This window comes from Lepidochelys olivacea, assembly GCF_965140295.1.
Source record: "Lepidochelys olivacea isolate rLepOli2 genome assembly, chromosome: 13".
NCBI classification, from domain to species: domain Eukaryota; kingdom Metazoa; phylum Chordata; order Testudines; family Cheloniidae; genus Lepidochelys; species Lepidochelys olivacea.
The window spans coordinates 26,224,653-26,245,755 of record NC_140423.1 but is presented as its reverse complement, the minus strand read 5'-3'; the positions used below and the strand labels follow the sequence as shown (position 1 = coordinate 26,245,755).

The following is a 21,103-nucleotide window of genomic DNA, read 5'->3' as shown; positions in this document are numbered from 1 at the left end:
ATGTGGCCGGCTAAATTCAAACTTGAGAGCCATCTCTTTGTACTGCGGGCAGTATATATATATATACACATATATAATGTTGTTTACGTTTTTAAGATCTCTCTCTCTCTCTCTGAATTGAATGGGTTGGGTGTTTGTTAAAATCTCGGTGTGAGGGTGTATTAAGATTTAAGAGCCATCTATTTTCTCGCTGGTGTGTGATTTAAGGTCCCTTTGTATTTAGCTGGCTGTGTGCAGGCAGGAGCATCTCTTTGTGTTTTAGTACGTTGTGTGCATTACGATTTGAAGTGGCTGTTGGGTGGAAGGGAGAAAAGAGCTCATTACCTTGTTGGGTTTCAGAGTAGCAGCTGTGTTAGTCTGTATCCGCAAAAAGAAAAGGAGGACTTGTGGCACCTTAGAGACTAATAAATTTATTTGAGCATAAGCTTTCCTGAGCTACAGCAAACGGAGACTATTAAGCTATGAAGAGGGGTTGGTCTTTTGTTGTTTTTATACATCAGCCGTGGCCTGTAGTGACTAGGGTGAAAGAACAGGGTCATTTTGGATCTGGAGAGAGGCTCTTACTTCAACCACACAAGAGTCTCTCTCTCTCTCTCTCCTTGGCTTCCCAATAATGGGGCGGCGGGGGGGGTGATCATAATGTCGAGGCAGGTTTGTGAGAGCAAACGGCTCCAGCTAAACCTCAATCCTCCTAACTACATAAGATGGTGATTTTGCTTGGATTTGGTACTAAACAAAAGACATACGAGGTCGCCAAAAACAATGCACTGGGACTCGGGATCCGGCGGGTGTATTCCTCTCTTTCCAGCTCATATGCAGGAGGAGCCGTTTGTCTCGACTCCCTTTTGCCACAAGCAGTGGGGTTTAAATCAGTACTGCACACGAAGAGAAGGGGAGGGGAGCAGAGAGCCCGTTTAGGTCATAGCAGGCGAGTGGGAAGTGTACACCCCAATCAACTGCAGGTCAGAGGGGTGACGTGCTGCGGCTGCTGCTTTGGCTCAAGCTGTTTCTCCGAGCCAGAGACAGCGGCTTATGCTGAGACGATCCAAATCGGGCCTGTCTCTGTTCGGCTAATACACTTCTCTCCCGCAGGCGTTTACAGTGGATGGGCAAAGCGAAGTTGGTGTCTGGCTTGTTTCCTGATCGATTTCCCATTTCTTCCCTCCCCCCGCCCCCTGCTTCACTGCAGGGTTAGCATTGCTCGCTTGTATGCACAAGAGAGCGCGAATTGCACCAGATCCGCTCGGGTTTTGGCAACCAAGCCTGCCTAGGGAAGGACAGAGGCTGTCCAGAGCCGTGGTATGGGCACCACGGGGCTGGGTGTTTGTCCAACCCTTCTTTGGAAACTGGCAGTGGTGCCAAGGAGGGTGGCTCCTGGCTCGCCTCCTCCTCGAGAACATAAACAGGAACAAAGCCCCGGCTCCTGGAAGGGGGCAGATTTCTCCACCCCCCGTCCCCCCCCTCCCCCGCGTCTGCAGAAAAAAACAACTGGTGGCCAGTTGCACCGCTCCAGTCAATACCCCCTTGTCTCTATTTGTTGTTTGTTTCTCCACCAACGGATTAAGATTAAAGGCGGATCTCTATTCCCATTGGCTGGAAGCCTGTGGTGACGTGCGCGTGATTTGCATATGACATTGGAACCCAGCCCTCCTCCACAACACATACTGAAGTTGTCCTCTTTTGACCTGTGCTGAGGGATGTAATGTCCTCAGTGCTGGTTTGCAGAACATTCCTTTGACAGCTTTGTAGGCAAAAGACAGTGGGTAATATTTTTATCTTTGCCTTACCGAGCAAGGCAAGGTCAGGCTGCTCAACTGAATAAGGCTGAGCAAGGGGGGAGAGGGGGGGAGATATTAATGCTCACCTTTGATCTAGGAAGTTATCCTTAGCGCTAGCTACACTGCTAGCCAGAACTCAGAGGTTGCTTCACTGAGCTATATTAATGGCTATATATAATTTGGTGTTGTCACATGCAGATTAGCAAACCTAACCTATTTTTTTTCATACCATTAAGATGACAAAATGTTCAGCTATGCCATAGTACTTGAGTGAAATGAAACGCTACGGCTGGATAAAAATGTTCCACATTAAATATCCTTTAATACCTAATCAGTAATGCAGATCCTAGATTGCTTCATTAACTAGAAAAAATAAATAGGAAAGTTATTTTAGTGGTATGGCGGCTCCATAAATATAGCTAATAGGGGAGGGGAGAGAGAAAATACTTTAAAACATTATTTGCAACTGCTTGAGTAGGTCTGAAACTCAAAAACTTTTTGAGATCAAACAACTTTCAAATGGATCCCATACAAAACTGGTGTAATCCCTTTCTTATAAGTTATTTGGGCTGGAAATGCTGCCATCATGAAATGCTAGTTATAGATTTATTTAAGCTAAATCCTGTACATCCCATATTATTGAAGTTTTGACTAGTTAGATTTTTAGACCCCGATTCAGCAAAGCACTTAAGTGCATGCATGAGGAGGGATAGCTCAGTGGTTTGAGCATTGGCCTGCTAAACCCAGGGTTGTGAGTTCAATCCTTGAGGGGGCCACTTAGAGATCTGGGGCAAAAATTGGAGATTGGTCCTGCTTTGAGCAGGGGGTTGGACTAGATGACCTCCTAAGGTCCCTTCCAACCCTGATATTCTATGATTCTATGAAGTCTTATTAACTTCAGTGGGATTTAGGCATAGGCTTAAATGCTCTGCTGAAGGCCCTGGTGTCTTTCATGTTAGGCCTGAGCAGATTGACCGATGCAAATACCAGCACTGGCCCATTGAAGTGTATGCTACAAACCTCTCTGCACTATGGAAGTTTACAGGAACAGCCACAAATCTCACTGTTCAGCTGAACTTGTTTAGTTGCACATTAGCCCTACGGCAGGCAAATTCTGGCTGCTGGACTTGTTCTTACCACTTGCTTTTCAGGTGGTTAGAAGTCATTAGATCATCGTCTACTCTAGGGGCCAGATTTTCATAAGGGCTTAGCAGTCAGCAGCTTCCTTTAAGTCACCTACATTATTAACTGGCCAGAGCAATAGAAGCTGCGAGATGCTGAGCCCTTGAAAATCTGGCTCTAGTTGTGGGTTCTTAGGAATGGGGAAAGGGAGTTTAGCTTCGGTTCAGCAGTGCTAGAACTAGTAGAAGCCCTGGGGTCAGAAGTGTGGGGGGGAATCATTTTGTAAATTTCCCTATTGTAGACAGAATCTAAGGGCTAGATACATCCCCCACCCACTCAGAGCCCAAACCAAGGGCTAGATGCCATTTAAGCGTAGGGAGATTAAAGCACTGTCCCCGCTACAAGAAATACCCACTGCTGACCAGGGATGTCAATAATGGGCACATCTGAACAGGTATTGACCATGGTTTTCTGCAAGCGTAGACAAGGACATGCTCTGTATCAGAAGCCGTGATTAAAATTTCTGTGGGGCTTTGTGTTCTGCCCAGGGGCGAGTTTCACCCTAGTCCTTCCCTTCCTTAAAAAGCTCTCCTTTTCCACAATACCTACAAACAAAAAACTTGACAATGGCTGGCCACTGGTGCACTGGGACCACAGCCTATCAAACTAACCAATATTGTCACCGTGTTTCCTTGTGTTCCCCCATCAGCTGGTGTCCATCTGTTGGATCATATTTCGATTGTAAACTCTTTGGGGCAGGGACTGTCTTTTTGTTCTGTTTGTACAGCACTTCACACAGTGGGGACCTGGTTCATGACCAGGGCGCCTAGGTGTTCCAGTAATAGAATAATCTAGTTTATAATTCTGCCACATTTAGTCTCAGATGTATTAAAAAAACAAACAAAAACACAGCAACTTTGCCCTTCAGTAAGTTCCCCCCCACCCTTCTTCCCAATAGCAGCAGAGAGACCTGCTTTAAAAAAAAAATTCCAATTGTCACAGTAAACATTCCATGGTTTACATCAAAATCACTGAATATCTGAATGAATGTATGAGATGCCAGCAGTTTTTCTTTAAGGAATAATTTTGCACTAACATCTAGTGCTTGCCGCCAAGAGTAAAGACATCTGAGTTATAATAAATGATTTCTTTGGCCCTGATCCTACAATAAGCTCAGCCCACACAGATCAACCATGCACCCACAGAGCCCTACTTGGGTGCTGTGCAGATACAGGGCTCCAAGCCCATGGTACTCATTGCAGGATTGAGACCTTTGTATCTTGAAAGTAAAATGTTCCAGATTAGCATTCAGGCTTATGCTTTTACATAAAAATGAGCTATTGGCTTGTTCATCCCTTGATATACATATACACAGGTACTCCTATTAATATTGTTACATATCTGCATCAAAAGGAGACCAAGGTGGCTTCCAAAAATCCACACGCTAAACCATGGTGCTTTTAGAAAAGGAGTACTTGTGGCACCTTAGAGACTAACAATTTATTTGAGCATAAGCTTTCGTGAGCTACAGCTCACTTCATCGGATGCATTCAGTGGAAAATACAGTGGGGAGATTTATATACATAGAGAACATGAAACAATGGGTGTTACCATACACACTGTAAGGAGAGTGATCACTTAAGGTGAGCTATTACCAGCAGGAGAGCGGGGGCGGGGGAAGGGGAACCTTTTATAGTGATAATCAAGGTGGGCCATTTCCAGCAGTTGACAAGAAAGTCTGAGGAACAGTGGGGGGTGGGAATAAACATGGGGAAATAGTTTTACTTTGTGTAATGACCCATCCACTCCCAGTCTCTATTCAAGCCTAAGTTAATCGTATCCAGTTTGCAAATTAATTCAAATTCAGCAGTCTCTCATTGGAGTCTGTTTTTGAAGTTTTTTTGTTGAAGAATTGCAACTTTTAGGTCTATAATCGAGTGACCAAAGAGATTGAGGTGTTCTCCGACTGGTTTTTGAATGTTATAATTCTTGACGTCTAATTTGTGTCCATTTATTCTTTTACATAGAGACTGTCCAGTTTGACCAATGTACATGGCAGAGGGGCATTGCTGGCACATGATGGTATATATCAGATTGGTAGATGTGCAGGTGAACAAGCCTCTGATAGTGTGGCTGATGTGATTAGGCCCTACAATGGTGTCCCCTGAATAGATATATGGACATAGTTGGCAACAGGCTTTGTTGCAAGGATAGGTTCCTGGGTTAGTGGTTCTGTTATATGGTGTGTGGTTGCTGGTATTTGCTTCAGGTTGGGGGGCTGTCTGTAAGCAAGGACTGGCCGGTCTCCCAAGATTTGTGAGAGTGATGAATTGTCCTTCAGGATAGGTTGTAGATCCTTGATGATGCGATGGAGAGGTTTTAGTTGGGGGCTGAAGGTGATGGCTAGTGGCGTTCTGTTATTTTCTTTGTTGGGCCTGTCCTGTAGTAGGTGACTTCTGGGTACTCTTCTGGCTCTATCAATCTGTTTCTTCACTTCAGCAGGTGGGTATTGTAGTTGTAAGAACGCTTGATAGAGATCTTGTAGGTGTTTGTCTCTGTCTGAGGGGTTGGAGCAAATGTGGTTGTATCGTAGAGCTTGGCTGTAGACAATGGATCGTGTGGTGTGGTCTGGATGAAAGCTGGAGGCATGTAGGTAAATACAGCGGTCAGTAGGTTTCCAGTACAGGGTGGTGGTTATGTGACCATCGCTTATTAGCACTGTAGTGTCCAGGAAGTGGATCTCTTGTGTGGACTGGACCAGGCTGAGGTTGATGGTGGGATGGAAATTGTTGAAATCATGGTGGAATTCCTCAAGGGCTTCTTTTCCATGGGTCCAGATGATGAAGATGTCATCAATGTAGCGCAAGCAGATCAGGGGCATTAGGGGATGAGAGCTGAGGAAGCGTTGTTCTAAGTCAGCCATAAAAATGTTGGCATACTGTGGGGCCATGCGGGTACCCATAGCAGTGCCGCTGATTTGAAGGTATAAATTGTCCCCAAATGTGAAATAGTTATGGGTGAGGACAAAGTCACAAAGTTCAGCCACCGGGTTTGCTGTGACATTATTGGGGATACTGTTCCTGACGGCTTGTAGTCCATCTTTGTGTGGAATGTTGGTGTAGAGGGCTTCTACATCCATAGTGGCCAGGATGGTGTTATCAGGAAGATCACCGATGGATTGTAGTTTCCTCAGGAAGTCAGTGGTGTCTCGAAGATAGCTGGGAGTGCTGGTAGCGTAGGGCCTGAGGAGGGAGTCTACATAGCCAGACAATCCTGCTGTCAGGGTGCCAATGCCTGAGATGATGGGGCGTCCAGGATTTCCAGGTTTATGGATCTTGGGTAGCAGATAGAATACCCCTGCTTGGGGTTCCAGGGGTATGTCTGTGTGAATTTGTTCTTGTGCTTTTTCAGGAAGTTTCTTGAGCAAATGGTATAGTTTCTTTTGGTAACCCTCAGCGGAATCAGAGGGTAATGGCTTGTAAAAAGTGTTGGAGAGCTGCCGAGCAGCCTCTTGTTCATATTCCGACCTATTCATGATGACGACAGCACCTCCTTTGTCAGCCTTTTTGATTATGATGTCAGAGTTGTTTCTGAGGCCGTGGATGGCATTGGGTTCTGCACGGCTGAGAATATGGGGCAAGTGATGCTGTTTTTCCACAATTTCAGCCCGTGCACATCAGCGGAAGCACTCTATGTAGAAGTCCAGTCTGTTGTTTCGACCTTCAGGAGGAGTCCACCCAGAATCCTTCTTTTTGTAGTCTTGGTAGGAAGGTCTCTGTGGGTTAGTATGTTGTTCAGAGGTGTGTTGGAAATATTCCTTGAGTCAGAGACGTCGAAAATAGGATTCTAGGTCACCACAGAACTGTATCATGTTTGTGGGGGTGGAGGGGCAGAAGGAGAGGCCCTGAGATAGGACAGATTCTTCTGCTGGGCGAAGAGTATAGTTGGATAGATTAACAATATTGCTGGGTGGGTTAAGGGAACCACTGTTGTGGCCCCTTGTGGCATGTAGTAGTTTAGAGAGCTTAGTGTCCTTTTTCTTTTGTAGAGAAGCAAAGTGTGTGTTGTAAATGGCTTGTCTAGTTTTTGTAAAGTCCAGCCATGAGGAAGTTTGTGTGGAAGGTTGGTTTTTTCTGAGAGTATCCAGTTTTGAGATCTCATTCTTAATCTTTCCCTGTTTGCTGTAGAGGATGTTGATCAGGTGGTTCCGCAGTTTCTTTGAGAGCGTGTGGCACAAGCTGTCAGCATAGTCTGTGTGGTATGTAGATTGTAATGGATTTTTTACCTTCAGTCCTTTTGGTACGATGTCCATCTGTTTGCATTTGGAAAGGAAGAGGATGTCTGTCTGTATCTGTACGAGTTTTTTCATGAAGTTGATAGATTTCCATTCCATACGGCTAAATTCAGTGTCTTGCATAATGACAGGTTTCAGAGTAACAGCCGTGTTAGTCTGTATTCGCAAAAAGAAAAGGAGGACTTGTGGCACCTTAGAGACTAACCAATTTATTTGCACATAAGCTTTCGTGAGCTACAGCTCACCTCATCGGATGCATACTGTGGAAAATAGAGTGGGGAGATTAATATACACAGAGAACATGAAACAATGGGTGTTACCATACACACTGTAAGGAGAGCGATCACTTAAGGTGAGCTATTACCGGCAGGAGAGCGGGGGGTGGGGTGGGGGGGACCTTTTGTAGTGATAATCAAGTTGGGCCATTTCCAACAGTTGACAAGAACGTCTGAGGAACAGTCGGGGGTGGGGGTGGGGGGAATAAACATGGGGAAATAATTTTACTTTGTGTAATGACACATCCACTCCCAGTCTCTATCCCAGCCTGTTGAAGAAACCCCAGACTTCTGGGTAATAACTTGAAGTCCACTGTTGACTTTTCTCTGCATACAGCATGTAATGCATTAAATTTATCCTCAGTGAAGTGCCACTGACTCCAGTGGATTTATATCAGGGACAAATTTGACCCATTGGGTGTTGCTTTCAGCAAAGCTGTTTTCACTGTGGGAGTTGCGGTGTATTTGTGTGCCCAGGGTTTGTACTTCCCTCAACTTCTCACCCACAAGGGTGAGAATACCCCTATGCCCACTTCAGTGACAGAACAAAACCTATCAACTTCAGCGAGGTGTTGGGACAGGATTCTTAAAGGGATGCTGCCAAGCATGACATTTCTGGGGAGGGTGAAAAACCCCCCACACCTTTCTTTCCCTCCACCACAAGTTATTTAGAGTGGTTATTTTGTCACTTGAAATAGCTATAAAACTCATGTATGATGTTTGTTTGCGTTCTGCATTTCACTCAGCTTGGGGAAAAACTCAATAGTTTCATTTTTCTGGTTCTCCTGCACAATGCCAGAGTGTCTTGGTCCACAGTATGTGAGCGATCAAAGCAAAAGTGGTCTTCTCCACTGAATGTAAAACTTACTGATAAAAAACATTTTTCTTCATATTAGATTTCCCAACTTCAGAGCATCTCTTCAGCATTTAATAACTGATAAGGCCCCGAGCCTGAATTCAATCTTCACAGACTGACCCTTGAGCCCAAGTGACATGCCACTGGAGTCGATGGCTCTACATAGATCCTAATCCTGAAATTGGCTAACTTTGGGCATCAATTAACATGGACAAAGTTCCCTTTGGGAAATGCATTAGTGGATTTAGTTCACTGTTAGTTGGCAGCCACTTATGGACACTGAGGTTGAGCTGCAGAGATTTTTTAAATAATGATGGACTAAATGCACTAACCCAGCCTTGCAAAGCTGCTCTGAAAACTTACGAGCCCAGGAACAAGGTCTTCTCCCCCACCCTTTGCTGTGAAGACTGATGCTAATGAAGATATTGATATGTCACTCACCCGTCCAAAAAACTTATTACTGTCTGGGTGACCACAATGCTGGAAGGCGGCATAGAGCTCCTCACCCTATCTCGTTTGCTAGAGCAATAAACGTAAAGTATGTATTGCATCCCCCTTCAGCGGCTATTAGCCTTACTGCTGTTGCCATATAATGGAGTTTTTCCTTTAGCTAGTGGTGTTTAGAGGTGTGTGCCATGGCATCAAAGGTCCCATGCTCAAGTGCTGCTGCTGACCTACGGGTGAGGGCGATTACTCAAGCACATAAAACACAGGTGTGGTCTTGAAGAGCTATGGGGTTAATATAGTTCCCAAAACCATCTGCTTAAGAATCCTGTTCTTGTTAAATGTCACAATCCCAAGATGTTCTTTCATGGCATAGCATTTTGATCTCCAAGAATAGGACGATTATAGGCACCAAAGGGAAGAATTATTTGTGTGTCTTTTTTTGTAGACATAGCTGAAAACAGCATTTCCCAAGAGCATCATAGGCATGCACTCGATTGGTGCCTCCAATGCATTATACTGACGACTGTACGGGGTATTCTTAGCTCAGCTTCGGAAGAATGTAGTGTTTGTCGTCAGTCCCTGTCCTGCTGTGTAGTATTTATGGAAAGTTTCTGGGATCCTGGTGCCATTTTCTGAATAGTATTACAGCCTGCGATTTGAAATCTGCTGCCCCTGTTAGCTACGAAGAAACAGACTCCCACTCCTAGCTTCAGCAGCATTCCTATGCATCATAGGTCTTTGTTGCCATTCCTTTCTCCTATTCTTAGCTTCTAGGGCTATTTGCAGAGACAGTGATTCACAAAACAAAGCTAATTATGTATGCAGATCTATGGGAAAAAATAAAGCCTATAAACAAGCTCTTATCTGAATCTGTTTAAGTGCTTAAAAATATGGAATGGTTAGAGTTTTCAGAAGAGTGATGACAAACGTAACCCTTAAGAAGCAAGTTTAACCTTCAGGGGGTGTCATTTGAAGACTGCTTATTTTCTGCGATGGGTCCGGCCACTGGGAATTGCTGTGGCAGGGAAGAGGTAGCCTCTTGGTGCTGGAAACCGAGGACGGGCCAGGATTCAGAATTCTGACTGGTCCTCTTCCTTCTGTTGGGGCCACTCCAGTTGGCCCACCTTCCTTTGCTGCCAGTTCCTGAGTCAGTCTTAAGGGTAAGGGCCAACCTAGGGAAAAGGCAGTACTGACTGGAGAACAACCCATACAAAACTGTGGAAAATTCTGCATGGGATTAGCAGAGTGGCACGTGGAGAGGAGAAAAACCCAGAGGAATTTATAATCCTTTGAGGGCAGATAAGGGTTAAGGTAGGTCAGGTCATATCTTGTGCCTTGAGACCACAATAACAGTCTCCCGCCTCCGGAGCCCCAGCCAAAACCAAGTGTCAGCCAAAATGTTGTACCACAGTGATTGTACTTGCTCGTATACAGGGGAGAATGGGGTGTTTCTTCTGCATACAGTGAGTTGCCGCTCTGAGGCTTGAGGTCGATGTCTCACAGATGGCACCTTGTATCACACAGAACTTGGTGGCACCAGCCCCATCTGTGTTTGTTTTTTTCCCCCCTCTCTCTCCAGCCCAAACACAACGAAGATTTTGTCCATTCACCCTTAACTGTCAGACTGTGAGCAGATGTCCCCTACCCAGGGTCATCCACAGATAGTCTGAACTGTCACTCCATGGCTAGCTTCCTTTGCAGCTGGGAAGAGGGAGTAGATTTATGTACTCCAGTCCCTACTTCACACTATGACACTTTGCTCCTAGACTCGAGGAAGCGATGCACAGGCAGGGCCAAGGCCGGACTGCTCACCTAGCCAAGTGATGGGATGCTGTCCCAAGCCTACAGGAGTCTGCAAACCTGTGCGGTTTCTTGGAGGAGTTTTCCCTGGGTGCCCTACACAGTGCTCCACAAAGCAGCAGTGGAGTTCTGTTAAGAGGGAAGAGTTTGTGGGGAGTTTATCACTGTCTTTTACACTGTGCTAAACACTAGAACTGGTTGGAAAGAATTAGGGGAGGAGTCTTTCCCCTGTGGAAAAAGTTTGACTTTTTTTCCCAATCAAAAGTCAAAAATTGGAACTGTCCATTTAGGAATGCCATCATAGTGCCTCTTGGAAGTTGTAGTTCATTCTCCCATTCTCCTCTGTATGCTGGCCTCAGTGATACGACTGCATCTCCCACAATATGCCAAAAAGTGTGTCCCCTTTTAGGGAAGTTTCCACACACCCACCTTTAATTTCAGTTAGATGGATGTAGGTTTTGCAGTTGCCACATGCTGTTAAACCATGTTGTACCCCAGAATTAGCTGCATTTCACCGGTGGGTGAACTGATTCCTGCGTATCTATTTGGAGACAAGAGACTGTCGTTACTCTGAACACTGGAGTGGACAAAGCATCTAAGGCCATCTACATTACAAGAATGGACTCTGGGGACCTAGTTACAACAGATGCAACTTAGTGTAGACAGGACCCAGCAGCGTCTCCACAACTGCGATAAAAACCCAGACAGCAGAAGAGCTGAAAACCAGCTCCCTTTGACAGAAGAGAGTATTTTTTTCAGCCATACTGGCAACCGAGCCCCACTCTGGCAGCTCCTCTGGCACGGCTATACCATCCCCAGCCCTGCTATGCAGCTGCATCTTCTGAGTCCTGTCTGGGGTCTGTACAGCAGCCCTGCCGGAGGACAGGGCTCGGGGGGAGGGGAAGGGGTACAGCTGTGCCAGAGGAGCTGCCGGCATGGGGTTCTGCTCCTTTCGCCGCTGCGGTTCCCAGGATCGCCCTGAACCGCAGGCCTCTCCTGGGAACCGCGGGCCAAAGGAGCTGAACGTGGGACTGCTGGGTGGCCGCACGCCGGTAGCTCCTCTGGTGGGGCTGCTGTACAGATCCCGGACAGGACTCAGGAGACACAGCTGTGTGGAAGCCCCGCCCGGCAGCCCCATGTTCTGCTGCTCCTTGTTTTTCCGGTACGCCGTACCGGCTGTAAATAACTTATTGGTACAACAAACTGCACTACCCTACTTGCACCACTGGTGGGCTGTACTGGCAAAAGTGCAAGAATCACACACAACACAAACATGCCCAGAAGCGTCCTTCATTAAGCATGACCCTTGTGCATTCTTTACAGTCAACCTTGAATGACCAAGCTTGGCATCAGTTATGCCTGATGTTGCAATAGGAGTTAAAAAAAAACAAACAAAAAACCTGCTGTTTTGGCCAAGGACACCCAAGCAACCCTATCTCTTATGACAGGTCTTTCAGGCTCTTATCTCTCTGTGCAGGAGAGATAAGGACCTCAGTTTGAGGTTTCACTTAAGAGATCATCAACTAGATGGAATTCAGTTTCTCTGCCTTGGAAGGTTGCCTCTGAAAGCCCAAACCTGAGATTCCAGGGCATTTCAAACCTGATCCCTAGGCAACTGAGCCACCCAAGTCATTCTGCATTATCTTGTAGGGCATCCCCTGGATTACACTATGTAAGATTGGCAGGCCACTCAGGAGGTCTTCACATAAAGCGGAACCTGTTGCTGTAAGTGCCTTTTGTTAACTACTTCCCACTTCCATTCATTGTGGAGGTTCATAGATGGGGGTAGGGAGCAGGAAATGAAAGGAACCTGCTCACCCATAAAGTAGTAACTAGTCTGCTGACGGTGGGCATGTCTTCACTGCAGAAGTAACCCTGATGGCTGGCACCTGGTTAACTGAGCTTAGGTGTGAGCAGCCATACTGCCAGGTTCTACCCAGGTTACCAGTACTGCACTCCCCCCATGTGTCATTAGGACTCCTGGGGACAGGGCTGATGAAAGGGGGACAACTTTATTAGGGCCCCAAGCTAAACAGCCCCCCCCCCGAACATCTCAGGTCTGTGTAAATAAAGTGGGGGAAGTGGGCCCCAGATTTCTCTTGATGGGCTTGTCTGGGGGCATATCCCATGGGTCTTTGCACTACAGTAAGCTTAGCAGCTGAATTCCTGGTGAATTGTCAGATAACTAGTCTGTTTGCCTGGGCCCAGGTGGAATTGTGGAAGGCTCTGGAGGACAATCATAACTTAAGTGATTTAATTTGTGTCCTCAATGCTAGGTGATCCAGTTACCAGCCTAAGTGAAAGCAGCACCTAGGTTTTAGTTTACAGCTCCAGGTGGGCCAAAAGCACCACCAAACCTGGGCAAGAGGATGGCGTGTGGGGAAGGAGGAGGGCTCAGCAGTAACTCCCAGGTTTACTTTGCAGTGAAGACAAACCTTGTGTGTGTAGAAGTGGCCGTACTAGTGCCCCATCTTCTCTCCTTGTGTTTATTTTGCTTTAGGCTCAGGTAATTGTAACAAACCATGTGGGTCTAATTCCTTCAGGCAAGGAGCTGAGACCTACTCACCAGGGGGGATTCCCTGACTCTATGGGGGAAAGGAGCAAGTTGGAGGACTTAAGTGTTAAACTCTAGCTTGGAAAAATGCAGCACTCAGAATCCCCTCCACCAGGTGCATCACCAGGGTTTTTAAGGCCCCTTTACAGACAAACTGAGGAAACAATTTGCTGCTCTTTCTTTAGCATCCAGTGGTTCAGAATAAAACACTTGGTGAGGGAGCGAGGCGGGGCACCGTCACTTTAAGACACAAGTAGCATGTTACTGCTATCCCATCTTCCCCAAAGGGGGAACCAGTCGACAGCAATTTCTGAGGGTGTTGCTTAGTTGGTGTCAGTATGGGCAGGTTCCATAAGAATAAGCCAAAGGCCACCCCACTTTCTCTTTTGCCTTGAGCCAGGCCTGGTGACTATCCTCACACAACCACTTATTTCACACTAGCAAGACCCCCCATCAAGCCAGTCTACAGTTAATACCATGGGGGCCAATTCATCAGCTGGTTTAAGTCAGGAGAGCTCCATTGAAGTCAGTGGCACTATACTGATTTACAACAGCTGGAGATTTGGCCCAGAGTCTGCATTCCCATTAGTAAGAACCCCTTGTGCCCTTACTGAAATCGGTCTTCCACTGGACACGCTGACTGGTTTGTTGTTCCAGGATTGCTCAGAAACATGATTGCCTACACAGGTTTGTTATTGTAGGGTTGCTCATGGCAAGCACTGGGCTACTGATAATTATTAAACACTTAAGACATCGTTCCATGGCCTTTAACAACGGATAAGAAAAAGCAATTTTGGGGCCTACTAGACCTAATTGTAGCTGCCTAGCTGGCAAAGGCAATAGCTTCAGGAATATAGAGCCTTAGACAGTGGCTAAAGCAGGGGTCCGGGAACCAAGAATTTTAGTGTCCGACTCTGCCAAACTCACTGTGTAACTTTGGACATCCAACTTAACCTATCTGTGCCTTGTTCCCCCCCCCCCCCCAAACTGAGAAATAGGGATACCACTTCCCTGCTTGGAGGAAGGTTGAGCATCCGTTAAAGTCTATATTCTAGAGTGTTGGGGTTTTTTTTGTGAGGTTGTTTTTTTTTTTGGGGGGGGGGGGGGAATGAGATTTCCATTATATACTCAGATGGCCTAGTTTATAACTCAGCCCTAAAATTCACACAGGCAAGAAACTTGCTATCTTGGGGCAAATCTCTGAGCAAAATGCAGACTTTAAAGCAACAAAAGAGAAGGTCTGTGCTTTCAAACACTCTTCAGTTCTAGGATCTCAGAAAACTCCTAGGTTCTTTAAACCAGAATGCTTTGGGCTATTCGTCTGGTGTTTCCAGAGAGGCCATGTAGAGCTGTGTTGCATCTTACAAAAACCTGGACAAGATTGCCCCTTCACCATGGTATCCAAGTGCATTTCGTTCTTATTCCAGTGATGGACTGATTTTAGACGCATTTCACATGGCTGTAAATTATAAGACAAAAGACTGCCTCCTACTTTGGGCCCCGATTCAGCAATGTACTTAAGCACCTGCTAAGCTTTACGAATATGCTCAAGCCCATCCCTATTTAGCAAAATGCTTCAGCCCATGTTTAAGTTCTGCTGAAGCCAATGAACATGCTTCTGTGCTTTGTAGAAGTAGGGCCCTTGTAAATTAACTCGTAGAGGACCACCAGACTCTTCCTCTTCACAGACTCGACCTAGCTCTCCATCCCCGTCTTCCTTTTGCAGGACCAGTCAGTGTGCAGTAGATTGCAGAATGGGCTAGACGTTAAGTTTGCATGTTGTTCTGCAGCAAACATCAGTTAAAAAAAATAACCTATGGCTGAAATTCAATATGGGACAACTGCCAAGGGAAGTCCACGTGTAGGCCTAAAAGATTGTCAGTGACCTTATAACTTAGGCCATTTTCACAAGCAGTGCAATTTAAGGACACAGCAACCCCCATGGCCCTGGTTATCAACCAAATTCAACCCCGGTGTAACACCTCTGAAAGTAATGGAGTTACACCAGGGATCAGTTTGGACTTAGAAGTATACTCGTGTACAAACACCATGTTGTTTAACAGTTAAGGCGGCTCAAGATAAACAGCCAGCAACATAAGCAGAAAAGAACCTAAGCAACCAACAGTTACCTTCTGTTGTATAGTCAACAAAACACCGAACCTGTGACAATTGATAGAAGGCATATGACCAGGTCCTCATCCTGCTTAAACCAACTGAGGATCTGGCCCATAACCCTTAACCAAGCCTTTCAACATATTTGTTTTAGATCTTCTCTCCTGATCAGTTTTGTTAATTAGAAGGAAAAATCTTAAGATTTAGAGGGCAATTTAATTGGAGTGATAGAGAGAGAGAGAGAGAATTCTCTCTCACACACATCTATCCATCACTAGGGTTGCCAATCCTCCAGGATTGTCCTGGAATCTCCAGGAATGAAAGATTATCATGTGATGAAGCCTCCAGGAATACATCCAACCTAAACTGGCAACCCTACGTTCACATCGGGTCACAGATTGGGCTGTGTTAGTTCTAAACTTTCTGTACAACTTGCTCACATGACAGAGGACATGCAAAAAGACATGATAAAGTTTCAGTGCTATATTGCTAGAAGGCGGGGCACAGTGGTAAAATTCAGCTGACTTCTGCTCTTGGCAACATGTGCCTTTAGCAAACGTAGACATGTTCATGAGCCTTCAGATGACTTGCTGATGGAATCTAGTACCTGCCATGCTGTAAAGAGGAGCCACCCGCATTAAGCCATTGTAACAAAACCATGGCAACTCAGGAATGATCACTTAGATCTTCCAATGCTGCTGTTGATGGGAACTTAGATCCTCCTGCTGCAAAAGCAAGCTGCACTACGCTTGATCTACCCTGCACACTTTTGTCAGTATAACTACGTCCACTCCCCCACCCCACAAGGGACACAGCTATACTGACCAAACTCCCTATGTAGGCAGTGGTACGTCACCAGGTGGGCACTGCCCATTGACATAGCTATCGCTTCTCAGGGAGGTGGAACACCTACACCCATGGGAGAAGCATTAGATAGAGTAGTCATCAAGCTCTACTGCAACGTGTATGTGTAAACAAGCCCTAAAGCAGGGTTGGATTAAAGCAATCTGGCATCCTAGGTACACCCCTGTTTGGGCTCCTACTTGCAAGCCATCTGATGGGTTGGTGGGATGGGGTGGGCAGGTTGCCACATCATCTCCTTTGGGGGCCTGCTGGGTCTCCCTGGACCACCCAGGCATCAGGGAGTTCGGGTCTGTCAGGAAGGAGGGGGTATTTGTGCCCCAGCCACCCAGAGGCCTGTGTGGTGTGTGAGGGCTCCGGCAAATACCAACCTAGTACAGCCAGGATGGAGTGGTGGCAACAAGGGACCCCTGGAAAAACCCCAATACCACTCACCTCATTCTCTGCTGGGGCAGTGTTGTTAGGGCTCCTTAGAGCAGCACCTCTGAAATCAACACCGTGGAGACACACAGGGTAGGACACACCTCAGAGCTTTTTTCCAGGCTTCCAGCGCAGTCAAGCAGGCAGCTCTGCATCAGTTACGCTCAGGTTGTGTTTTCAGGCTTGTCTTCGCCTCCATGAGAACTAGTCGTTTTCTCCTTTCACCTGAAAGCCGGGAGTCAGACATTGCCTGACTCCATGGCACTCTGCACAGCCTTGTGCCTCAACCCAGCTCTGCATGAAGGAGCTGGACAGGGGGTAGCATGCAGATCACCGTTCTCAGACTAACTACAGACATCTCTTGCTGGTGGGCAAGATGCTCCCAGGCTGTGTCCTTGGTCCACTCAGCCTCCCTCCCACTCTGGCAGGGCCTCCTTCACTTTGCTGGCTGCTGTAGCCACTGCATGTGGAGGAGGAGTTGAGGAGCCACTGCTCCTTTTCCTGGGTGTGTGGATGCGGAGCCATGCTGAGGAGCAGCCAGGAGCCACTGAGGAAAGAGCCAAAGGAGAAAGGGAACAAGAGTGAGGAGAGGTGGCTGGATGGGAAAGACTGAGGGGCTAAATAGGAAAGGAGAAGAGAATGAGACATTTTGAGGGGAGGTCCTGGAGAAAGATGCACTTCCCTCTTTCCCTGCACTGAGCGAGACGGAGGGAAAGAGAGAGGAGTGAAAGAAAACCAAACACTAGCTAGGAAGGACGCACCATGGTAGGAGCAGAAGGAAGGAGTGGGGTGAAGGCTGGGAAAGCAGGTATAATGCAGGATATAGAGTAAACTCAGTTTAAAACAAATTATTCACTAGACACTCAGCAATGTGATATTAGACCCAGGGCCTGTGGAAATGCAGACAGCTTGTAGAGCTATCTGCCTCTGGAGTGTAGCAGATTGGACCAATGCCACACATCACAAAAACAAGAGTCCAGGGAGCAGCTTACAAGCTTTATTTCGGCCTGCCTCCTACAGCCTGCAACTTACTAAAATACTGTGGCTGGACTGCTTGGACCTGCCTGTGTCCCATGGACTCACCAGGGGGCTGGCAGCTGCCCCTCTGATCTCCTGACTGGAAGCAGGAGTGCTACAGGCCTGTCCCAAGAAGGGGAGAGCCCTCTTAAGTCAAGCCTCTTTTGGGGCCTGACCCTTTGCCCATTGATGTTAATGGTGCAAGATCATACCCAGGCGGCAGCAGGGGTCTGCCACACGCCCCTAGAAGTCAGGGGAAGACTCCCATTGATTTCAGAGGCTTTGGATCAGGCTCTAAGTCTGTGTGCGCTCCAAAGCAAGGAACCAGCAACCCAAAGTAGGTGGCTCCTCTGAAGGTGGATAAATGCCGGTAGCGTTGAAGCCTGGTTAAAGGAACAACTGCCTGAACTGACAGCACTAGTAACTGACTCAGCGTTAAGCTCTTAGACTTTCTGGGGCCAGTGTGAGGGCACTGGGGTGTAATCAGAGGCAATGTTCTAGACACCCTGCCCCCCATGCCAATGTTCACACTGCAGAACCACTATGGGGACACCTATAAGAACAGACAAAGGGTGCTGGATTTTTCCACTCTTTGGTTGGAAGGAGCCAGTCTCATGAACAAGCTGGATTCATAGGAGTCCAGCGTCAGTCTAGTCCACTCAGAAGCGTGGAGGCTCACAAGCCAAAATGCAATAGGTTGGTCTTATTTCCACCCTGAGCAGCTTGGCATGTTCCCTTTCAAGGGCTGGTTATGTGCCAGCTCTGAAGTCCACAGGAGCCCACCATGAACAGCCTTTGTCATCTGCATCAGGTCAGAATGGGTCAGTTCCTTACCTCTCATGGAAATGGCTTCCCCTTCTCCCCCAGCCAGGCCAAGCACTGTGGGAGAGCCACGTTCAGTTGCATCCCACTCTGCTCAGGAAGTTGGTAGCCAAGGCCTCTCTATAATGTGAACCACAGATCCTATTCCAACCCTCCCTATGCCCTTCAGAGGAGCTCTGTGCTCCGGACAGGTGCCAACTGCGTTACCCAAGTTGCTACTTCCAGCCCAGTCCACACCATGGCACGAACACAGCTCCTTCCTCCATCGCCTTTTCCAGGGTCACTAAGTAATGGTGTCAGGAGGGAGTTGCTGACTGGACTAGGGGCTTAAAATCCTTCACTGCTCTTAATAAGGGCCCAGCTGGGCTCGTTGTAAGCAATTTCAAAGGCTGGGATAGAGCAGGTTTTAAAGAGACTCAGAGACTCAGAGAAGAGTCATTTCACTCACCAACATCCTTTCCTCCCAGCCCCCCTCATTGCTGATCTGAGCCGTCAACAACTGTCACTTCTGATCCAGAACAATGCTCTGCAGTTATCTAGTGACCTCCAGCTTCAGACATGGGGAGTGGAGTGGGAATTCATCCCAGGGCAGAGGGCCCATACAAGCAACAAGTCACTGCTTACCCCCCGCCCCATGCTGAGGCCTGTTCTGGTGCAGGTTTCACTCTTGAGAGGGCGGTCACTTCTTCCCCCTCGCCCCCGCTTTACAGATGGGGATGTGTGTGTGTAGGGGGCAGGGGGGTTATGCCAATATTTTCAGAAGTGGCCACTGATTTGGGGCACCTGAGTTCCTGAGTGCTCAGCTTGTGCCCCCTGGGAGGTGGTTTGCAGAGCTGTGGAGCACCCACAGCTCCTCTTCAAGTCAGTGGGAGCTAAAGATGCTGAGAACCTCTGCACATCAAGCCCAAACTGTGTCTTAACACCCAACACCTGAGCTGCTCCCCCAGAATCTCCCCCCCCTTTGGAGGACTCAGCAATAAGTGACTTGCCCAAGGTTGCACAGAACCCAGCTCTCCTGACTCATGGACCAATGCGTTCACTGCTGAACCAGCCTTTGCTCTTCCTGCAGCCTCTGCTCAGTTCACCTACCAATGCCATGTGCCTCTGTATGTGGTCATCATGATTGCCTCCCTCACAGTGCTGCACTCTCTGGGCTTTCATTATGCCCCATCATGTCCATATAAAGCACCAGCAGACACTTGACTGACGGGTTTAAGAGGCAGGAGATGGCTCATTGTAAACAAGGAAGTGTTTCTTTTTGGGCTGAATCTTGCCATTGTTCCATGGAAACCCTACGAAGGCAGCAAGAGTTTGTGGGATCAGCCACTAGTGATGGGAAAAGCCAGGAAGACACCAAGTCAGGGACATCTGGGTCAAGTATTAATTTATTTCTGAACGGTTGCCAGAGTGAGATGGTGGTTCTTCCATTGGCCTGGGAATGAGAGCTAGGTTCTCTAATGCTAAGTCCCTGTACGAAGCTGGGTTGGCACTTTCTGTCTCGGCCTCACAATACCCTTATATAGGATTGGTAGATTCACGCTTCTGAAGGACTGTACTGTCTGCATTTGCAGAGTAAACTCATAGAGTGCTAATCCTGGGGCTGATCCTGCAGCATGAGCTCATGGGAGTAATCCCGTACATGTCAGTGGGCCTATTCTGGATAGAGCTCCATGCAAGGAATGTTATATGGATTCTCCTCTTCTCAGTACATGGAGGGACTCCACAATTTAAATGAGACGCTCTAATGGTTTGTAACATGCAGAGGGCTGCTACAGGAACTCTAACAGGGGCAGCTTGAGTGCATGTGTATTGAGATCAGGAACTAACGTAGACCAAACATGTAGAATCAGGCATGTGATGGTTGGAGATACCAGCAGCTTTGTAGATGAGAGAAGATGGCCCTCTTCTCATAGGGAGAATGACATTGTTACCGGAGTGATGCGACCCTCCTTCTTCCCTAGCTCTACAACCCCATTTCTCAAATTCTGTAAGACTTCAAGCACAACTTTTTTCTAATTGAAAGCTGAGTTCCACCCATCTCTTGTGTCCTCTCCACGTCGCCTGCATAGCCGTTCCCATCAAGGTGTTTAAGTGCCATATTGATTAGCTTTGATGCTGCCAGTTACACAGTGTTCTCCAGCCTTTCATAAACAACGGAGCAAGTCATTAAAGTGCTCCATTGTGCTAGTTAAATAGACTGTGCTTAAGCCGTGCCCCTATCTGGAGACCAGGCCTGAAGGGCATTTGTAGCCAGTGAATGGAAAGCTTCCTGAATGCTTTTTTAAAATAGTTGAATGCAAAAAAGTCCAGCTTTACTGCAGCACCAGGGATCAAGTGCTCCATGGTCAGCAGTTCAGGTGGTTCATATGACCACGTCATGCCTTTGCAGTATTTTCTGTTCCTCTGTGTTAAGTGTGAGCTGTAAGGTGTCTATCAGGTTATTAAATAGGATGAGGTTTAAAGCCCTAGATTTGCAGAAGGCTGAATGTCAACATTTGTGTTGACACAAACCAGGAAAGTGTCAGGTGGCTTTACATCCAGAATGAGTTTATAGACCAAATGACCACAAACAGGGATGCCAGACCTTAGCCTTCCCAAGGAATGCAGCCCAGAGCCTATGGCGGGGGTCAGGGCAGATTTAAGGGCCAGTCTATACTCCAAAGTGGAACCATGTCAAACAGAGAAACCATATTGTAACTGGCTCCCCCAAAGCAATTACATCTGCACTGGAGATTGGTACTACCA

General features: G+C 47.1%; 1 protein-coding gene across 3 annotated transcripts in view; it reads left to right on the top strand.

Annotated features, from left to right (window-relative positions):
- The window catches only part of TP53INP2 (tumor protein p53 inducible nuclear protein 2), a 56,770-nt gene that overhangs the window by 338 nt on the left and 35,329 nt on the right, over positions 1–21,103 (top strand). The gene's annotated exons all lie outside the window — the stretch shown is intronic.